Source organism: Thrips palmi, unplaced genomic scaffold (assembly GCF_012932325.1).
Source record: "Thrips palmi isolate BJ-2018 unplaced genomic scaffold, TpBJ-2018v1 HiC_scaffold_18, whole genome shotgun sequence".
Taxonomy (NCBI): domain Eukaryota; kingdom Metazoa; phylum Arthropoda; class Insecta; order Thysanoptera; family Thripidae; genus Thrips; species Thrips palmi.
In genome coordinates this window covers 6,706,639-6,715,447 of record NW_023144627.1, presented here as the reverse complement: position 1 = coordinate 6,715,447, position 8,809 = coordinate 6,706,639, and positions in this window count along the sequence as shown.

Here is an 8,809-nt window from a genome sequence, read left to right as displayed (position 1 = left end):
GCGGAACAGATCCGGTACAAAATTTTTGGGCGACCGGGCGGCACGGGCAAATGCGGGCAGACGCGGGAGACACGGGACAGACGGCACATGCAGAACACCGGAAGCACCTATTTCCCAGGACCCATTCACAGCTCGAAAAAGGTAAACACGATAACAACCTACAGCGCTCATGCCAGGCAGCTAACCCAAAACCTTTGGCCAAAGGGGAGCCCCTGGAAAGGGAGGGGGGGGCGGGTCGGCCCTTTTTAAGGGGTACGGGCGAAAGCGAAGCTCTTGTTCTCCGTGTGTTTGGCAACCCAACTACCCTCCATGCACATCCGGCCAAAAGACGGCCCATAGCTTCCTGGCATGCTAGAACTGCTCCAGGCTTCGATACTCGTGTTAGCTTTTCCGAGCTCGTCCAAGAATGGGTCTCGGGCACAAACCTCAAGGCGCTCCGGATGCAGATCATCTGCCCCTATGTGCCCGTATGTGCTCGTGTATGCCCCTGTCTGCCCTGTCTGCCCGCATCTGCCCGCATCTGCCCGCACTTGCCCGCACTTTCCCGCATTTGCCCGTACTTGCCCGTACTTGCCCGCATTTGCCCGCATTTTCCCCCATGCGGGTTCGAGCCTCGACCCGCCTTCGGATGGTGCGCCCGTACCTGCCCGTGCTGTGCCCGTGCTGTGCCCCTGCTGAGCCCGTGCTGAGCCCGTGCTGAGCCGGACACGCCCGTGCTGTGCCCGATTTGCTCGGGCTGTGCCCGTAACGGGCGCGAAATCTTTTTGTCTGGGGCAGAGTCGCTGAACAGGACTCGAACCGAACGTGTGACCCCACCAATGGATCCCTCGTTCGGAGAGCAATCCATTGGTGGGGTCACACGTCGGTTCGAGAGTCATTTAGCGACTCTGGAGCTCAAAACGCGTCTGGAGTTTTGGCCGCCTCCACCGGTCTTCTGGCCCACTGTGCGGCGCCGCGCCGCGAGCCAGAGCCAAGTTGTCGCGAAGAAGGCCCTTGTAATCGTAACCCCACAATAGGGTGGCAGAGCAGGTTATGACTTATGCATCACCCTGTCCGTGACACAGTGCCCTTCGCGGAGCCGTGGCGGAGCCGTGCGTGCGCGCGTGTGCGTGTAACACCCTGTAGGCCCTCCTGTAGGTACAGAGACTTTCTTGGAGCGCTCCGGGCGCGGCGCGGAGCAAACAAACACGCACGCAGAGACACACGCACAGACACACCCATGCAAAAACACACACACACACACACACACACACACACACACACACACACACACGTACACGTACACGCACACACACACATACACGCGCCCTCACGCGCCAGGGCAGCCAGTAACCTAGAAATCCATTCGGCCGTAAGCGCGGCGCCACTGGAAGTAGCGGCGGCGGTGGCGGGATTATTCGAAGCCACTTTCATATCGGCGTTCGGAGCGAAACTGCGAAGGGCTCTTGTTCTCCGTGTGTACCGAGCAGACACGTGCCGAGCCACCATCGCACAGTGGGCCAACAGACCGGCGGAGGCGGACATAGCTCTAGGCGCGTTTTGAGCTCCAGAGTCGCTAAACGGGACTCGAACCGAACGTGTGACCCCACCAATGGATTGCTCTTCAAACGAGGAATCCATTGGTGGGGTCACACGTTCGGTTCGAATCCTGATTAGCGACTCTGGAGCTCAAAACGCGTTTAGGGTTTTGGCCGCCTCCACCGGTCTTCTGGCCCACTGTGCATCGGCCACTTGGTACGCGGGGCACGACCTTGCCGAGGGAGGGGGCGGTGTCACCCGAAGGCAGCGCAGCTCAAGGTCACCCTGGGCACCCTGGGCACCCTAGGCCGAGGCTGACTGGGGCAAGGTTAAGCCCCTCCCACGAGAGTGTGCACGGCGGTTCGTCCCAGCACACCGAGCTGCACACGGACAGGACAAGGGTCTGGGTTCGAGGCCTGCTCTATTGTTTCGAAACGTGCTCGCGGCCAGCCTGGGAAAACAGTCTCCAGCCATGTTTACGTGTGTACTGGGAAAATTTCATGCTCAAGCGATTTTTGTGTGCAGGGAGCATCATTACTGTTGACAATAAATAGGAAAATTCCAAAAATGAGTCCGGAAGCTTCGCGCCAGAAATGTATTCAAAACAGAAACATAGGACGACGTGTCCTAAATGAACTCTGGTATCTCCACCAGACTGATAGAACCATCGTATCTCCCGGACGCCAGTAGAACTACCGTACTCGGCCGGCGCCCATAGAAAAGACGTAATTCGGGAGATCTGGCAAGACTATTGTATCGCTTTTTAGGCGTGTTTCAAGGAGATTGAATTGGAAGGTTAAATGTGTCTTATAATTTTGGAAAATGAAAGGGGATATTAAAGGTTGACAATGACATCAAACTCATTTCATTTTCCGAATTTTAGAGACACTTAACCTTTCAATTCAATCTCTTAAAAACAGGCCGAAAGAGCGATACAATAGTCTTGCCAGATCTCCCGAATTACGTCTTTTCTATGGGCGCCGGCCGAGTACGGTAGTTCTACTGGCGTCCGGGAGATACGATGGTTCTATCAGTCTGGTGGAGATACCAGAGTTCATTTAGACGATTGGAAACTGTCCGATGATTGGAAGCCAATTTTTCAAGAAGTTCTTCGTGAGTTTCTATGGCTTATGTTTATAACAGTGAACGTCACTCAGATACCGATCCGCAGACAAAAAAGACAACACGCTTTTGATGAGATGCCCTTTTGTAGTGTTTTCAGTCATGCGATATCGACATGGACGTTTAATGAGTCATGTCCTTTTTTCCATAAGGGATGCCATTACCCTGACCTCGCCGCCCCACACTCTCGCGCCTCACTGGGACATAAACCATAGGATGCAGCGTGCCACCCACTTTACGTGTGGGCCAGTGCGAGGGGTCATTCAACCCGGTAATGCCCTGCACACCCGAAATAGGCGAGAACAACAACGATATTGGCTTTTCAACGGTGGTTTGTCACGCTCCCGTTAAAAGTGTGTGTTTGATTTTTTTTTCTCAATTTCAATGTTTTTGTTGGTGGGTTCCATTTCTCCATTTCTTTGTGCAAACTTGCAGTAAATTGCCTGATGAAGTGTCCCAAATTTTAGAGACATCTTGTGGTGTTAAAACGGTTGATTTTCCACGTAAAAGTTACTGCTGAGATGTATTAGAAAAATATTAAGAGTTAGGTTGAATTTTCCAAACAGAAGGCTTTTTGGTCAAAAACGTGTATTTTAGTGTTTTTTGTGAGAGCAGTCTTGCTACATAAGTAACGAAAATATCCCCATTAAGCTCAGAGATGCAATTCTCTGTCTACTATGGCATACGATCATGTGTGGTATAGCCTCTAATGGTAATGGTAAAGGACAAGATGACGTAGGCAACCCTTCAGACACCGGTGCATGGTGTGAAGTTTCGCCTGCTTGTGGCAACGTAAACTGTCACGGCGTCGACGGGGCGACCCTGGCCCAGTGACGCCTCAGCAAATACTTGCCGCCCCCCAGCGGACTAACCCAGTTCGGTGTTTTGGCCTCTTTCCGCGGCCAGTGGCGTGGCAGCATCTTGTAAGGGCCGCCGAGTGTGGGCCGCCCGCCCCACCCGCCGCTCGTTCTGGGGACACTTTCTTGACGCTCAACTTGGCGGCGCTGCGCTGGCCGCTGTGTTGCCCCCCTGGGGCCGCAGGGCCGCGGCCGCAAGTTGGGCGGGGCACAGTGGGCCAGAAGACCGGTGGACGCGGACAAAACTCTAGACGCGTTTTGAGCTCCAGAGTCGCTAAATGGGACTCGAACCCAACGTGTGACCCCACCAATGGATAGCTCTCCGAACGAGGAATCGATTGGTGGGGTCAAACGTCCGGTTCGAGTGCCATTTAGTGACTCTGGAGCTCAAAACGCGTCTCGAGTTGTGTCCGCCTCCACCGGTCTTCTGGCCCACTGTGCGGGGTCATGGACCAGGGCTGGGACAGGGCTGCGCGCGAACGCCAAGCCTTGCAGCCAATCGGTGCGTTGGCACGGTTCGCACGCACCCCGAGCGGGGCCCGAGCGCCAGCGGGGCCGACGCGACCGCACCATGGTTGTGCCCGACCGGCCCCGACGGGCCGCCCCGCCCCGCCCCGCCGGCCCACCAAACCGCCCCAACTCGACCCGGAAAGCGGGCAGCCCTCTCTCTCGCACCGGCCGGGTCGCCCGCGAGAGCGAGGGAGACGGCGACACCGGCTGCGACTGTACGGCGCGGCAAATTTGAATAGTAATTTAATTATGTATCCTCGTGGCGTGGCGGTGCGCGGCGCCATGGACGCACCACGGCGGTCGGGACGTCGACCAAGAGCCGCCCCGCCCCGCCCCTCTCAGACCCAACACTCGTCGTCGTGGGGCACGGCACGGCCAGCGGGCCGAATCCGAGGCTCCCATCTGTCCCTCTCACACCTGCACGGGACGCCCAGGAGTGCGAGAGAGACAGAGCGACGACTCTCGAGGTTCAGTCTAGTACAGGGTCTCTGCCTCTCACCGCGCCGCCGCCCGGGGCCGGGTCCGCTAGGGTGGCCACTTGCACCTATCAAGGCCTAGGCCGGGTGGCAACCCGTATCACGGGCCCGGTCCAAAGGGCGGCGTACCGCTATGTATCATGGCCTCCTGGCCTCAAAGGGTGGCCACTTGCGAAACGGGACGGCCCTCAGCGACCATCACCTGCATCATCACGCAAAATACGCAAACTATTAAACATTTTGGCCTTGCCTCCGCAGATAACATATCAAGTCGACACCGACAGAAGAGCACTTTCTTCGTCGATAACCCCGCACCCTTAATGTCTTACACGATGGTCAACATGTTCTCCATAATACAACACACTTTAAAAGTCTTATGGTAAAGATCCTCCATATCATGGTGAAAATTCTCCGTGTGGTGCAGCTGACTTCGTATCTTACAGTTCAAAATTCATTGTACCTTACAGATATCTTGCCGAATTTCTTTTGTATTTATTTTATGGAGAAAATCTCCACCATAATATGTTGGCGCAGCATTTCAAAGTAAGACATTTTGAGTGCAGAAATTCCACAAAATCTACAAAGGTGCAGTGAATTGTTAAAGTACGTTAAATCAGCTTGCGCCACCACAATCCAAAGAATTTTCTCTTTATTATGGAGAATCTTCACTTCACGACTTTCAGAGCAAAGGAAATGAACTAAATTTGAGCGAATCCGATGACTATTCTGCCAGTGCCCTCCATTGTTTCCCGGCCCCTTTTTTCCGGCGCCATGCGTGTCTGGGGAGGGCATCGAGGAGGCGCCTCCGCCGATATTAAATTCTTTGCGAATAGTTTGTTTACGGAAGCAAGTCCCGCGGCATAAGGGAAAAGCTCAGTCGCATATCCAATAACGCGCCGGGGAGCTTTCCGGGGAAAACTTTCTTTCTGACGCCCCGAATTCCGCGCGCTTTTTCTTGGAAAGCACGTGACGCCAAACTTCGGCCGTCTTCGGCTCATGCATGACGAATGGCCCATTATCGGCCGAGTGGTCAGCTTTTAATAAATTGGATCATTACATTTATTTCCAAAATGACTGCAGAGACGCCGGGTTATTAATCAGGCCGGGACCGGAGCGGCAGGAGAGGGGGCGTGGGTGGAGAGAGAGAGAGAGAGAGAGAGAGAGAGAGAGAGAGAGAGAGAGAGAGAGAGAGAGAGAGGAGAGAGAGAGAGAGGAGTAAAAAGGGCGCGCGAGAGAGAGAAAGAGCTGCGAGATTTGCTCCCGGATGATGTTGGCTGTGTGATTAACTGACCGTGAGTATGAATGTGTGCTAGCCGTGCTGGCTACGCAGTGCTGCCACCACACCGCCCTTGCGCCAATTCGCCACCCCGGTCCGCCGCGCCACTGTTAGAACTAAAAAGGGCGAGTCTCGTGTTTAAACTCACGTACGAACACACTGATGACTAAAACGTTCTGAAAATTTAGACCACTCTACAAACTCAAGTGTGTACATAGTACACTCCACCTGGAGTAAACATGCATGTACACTTCAACCTGGAGTGTACTTAGCATGTACACTTCAACCTGGAGTGTACTTAGCATGTACACTTCAACCTGGAGTGTACTTGGCATGTACACTCCAGTTTGGCGTGTACCTTCAGGTACACTGTTGCTGGCTCCCTGCTGCAGGTATGAGCCACCTGGCATGTACTTGACAAGTACACGCCAACCTGGAGTGTACATGCCAAGTACACTCCAGGGTGAAGTGTACATGCTAAGTACACTCCAGGTTGAAGTGTACATGCAATTACACTCCAGGTTGAAGTGTACATGCAAGTACACTCCAGGTGGAGTGTACTATGTACACACTTGAGTTTGTAGAGCACTTACGTTAATCCTACTGGTGGTCCGAATTTTCGGTTTTAGCAGTATTAGTCTAAAATGAAGGTGTCCCTAGTCTGAATTCAAACTGTGAAGTCTGAATGCGAAAGAGTGTTCTGAAAAATCACATAGACAATTGTGCGACGGAGCCATTCAAATGTTGTCAGCATGTCTAAAATCCTGATCAAAGGTCGCGCACCTGTATGCAAGCTTACATTCTAAAAGCGTCTGCTGATGATGGCCCGAGTTAAACAGAACGTCAAAATAAGTTTGAGACCCTCAGAGGTGCGCGAATTTTGACCAGGATTTCAGTCAGGTTTCTGACATGACAAGATTTACAGGAGTATATGGTGTGAATATTCAGTCTGACTGCAAGTCACGGTCAAAAGTTGAACAGGACCGGGGAGCTTCGGCGATTTTCAATGCTGAACACAAAGGCAGTCCCTCGCGCATGGGGTTTGAAAGTAGATATCGTCAGGCTCGTTTCTTTCGGAAGAGACTGTACTTAACTCAGTCCCCGGTGCCCTAGGCGAGCTGAGGCAAGGCCCGGGCGGTACACAGTGGGCCAGAAGACCGGTAGAGGCTAAAGACGGGATTACCCTCATTTTCGCGCGGCAACATCTGACAATAACGTAACGATTTTCCGTAACGTAAAGTTTCCATCACGTGTGTTCTTACGGGAGCACCCACAGTCGTCTTATTTTATTTTCGATTTCTTATCTTACGGAGGAGGCTCTTACTTATTTTTCGTCCGTGTCCGAATATCCAAACAGCATGGAAAGAGAGGAGGATTTCCGTAAAATAAGGTGTCCTTACGTTATTTCGGGCGCGCTTGATTCGAATTCGACCATTGGGAGCAAGCAAGGGATAGATTTTGAGAAACAAACATTGGTCCGCGAAAAAGGGAAAGATAAAGAAGGGAAAGACGTCCTCCGCGTCGTCGTCTGAGTTTGTTTTTATTTTCGTGCTAGGTTATGTTGACCTGCCACCTACGTAAAATAGACTTTGAGGATAAAAGCTCTATTTCAAAAACCTTATTTTACGGAAAAATCTTACGGACGATCGTTATGCTATTTACAAGCGAAAACGAGGCTAATCCCGCCTTAAAACTCCGAACGCGTTTTGAGCTCCAGAGTCGCTAAGCACACGGAAAAAAAGGATTAGTTGTGACAACTAACATGTTAGTTGAAAAGCGTCCAAAGAAGATTTTAGTTTCCACGACTAAAAGTTTGCTGCTCGAACGAATTTATAAGTTGGAACGACTAAAAAACTACAGTTGGCTCAAGGATAAAGTTGATTGTGGTACACTATGTTAGTTTGGGATTAACACGACCGTCACGGAAGAAAATAAACCACGCACAGAAAAAAAATCTGTGGCGGGAATCGAACTTAGGACCTGTCGCTTGTCAATCAGAGACGCTGCCCACCCCTGCGGACATTCTTAGGAGCCCCGACTTTCGGGCGATCATTTAATCGTCGCTTGTCCTAGCATCGGCAGTTTGCTGTATCAGCGTCATGGTCATTCTCCCCTATCAGCTCCCACAGCGCCGTGGATACCCTCAGCAGCCCCAGATCACAGATTCCGCGATCGATACCCGTTGAAGGTTTTTCTTATACGAAGCTTCTTTTCTCTCGTGACGCTCATGTTAGTCATCACAACTAACATAGTGTAGGCACAATCAACTTTATCCTTGAGCCAACTGTAGTTTTTTAGTCGTTCCAACTTATAAATTCGTTCGAGCAGCAAACTTTTAGTCGTGAAAACTAAAATCTTCTTTGGACGCTTTTTAACTAACATGTTAGTTGTCACAACTAATCCTTTCTTTCCGTGCAGGACTCGAACCGTGCATGTGACCCCACCAATGGATTCCTCGTTCGGAGAGCAGTCCATTGGTGGGGTCGCACGTTCGGTTCGACTCTGGAGCTCAAAACGCGGCTGGAGTTCCGGCCGCCGGTCTTCTGGCCCACTGTGCAGTAGAGTCGGCATGACTGCATCAAGCCCGTCCCGCCCGGTTCCGCCCCCCGGCCGAGGCCGCGCGGCGCAGCGCTGGTCGGACAGACTGACAGATGGCGATGATGTTCCCCCATTCGTCCTGCTCCAAAGTTTTAAGTTGGCGGCAGTGACGTGTAATTGGTGTGGTGGTGACGTGTATGTGAGCGTACGGCCTTGCTCGCTGGCTAGCGTGTGTGTGTGTGTGTGGGGTGTGGGTGGTGTTGGGGGTGTGTGTGTGGTGTGTGTGTGTGTGTGTGTGTGTGTGTGTGTGTGTGGACTTCCCTCTCTAGCGCTAAGTAGGGCTATCCGTCCATGTATCCGTCTACGCCGTTCCTTTGTCACGGTGTCATATCCCATCGTTTCATTTCCCTAAGTGAAGACACATGCGCGTCCACACACAGACACACACACACGCACACACAATATGGACATGCGCAAACACACTAAGCACTTTGTTATTTTTCTTCAACTCA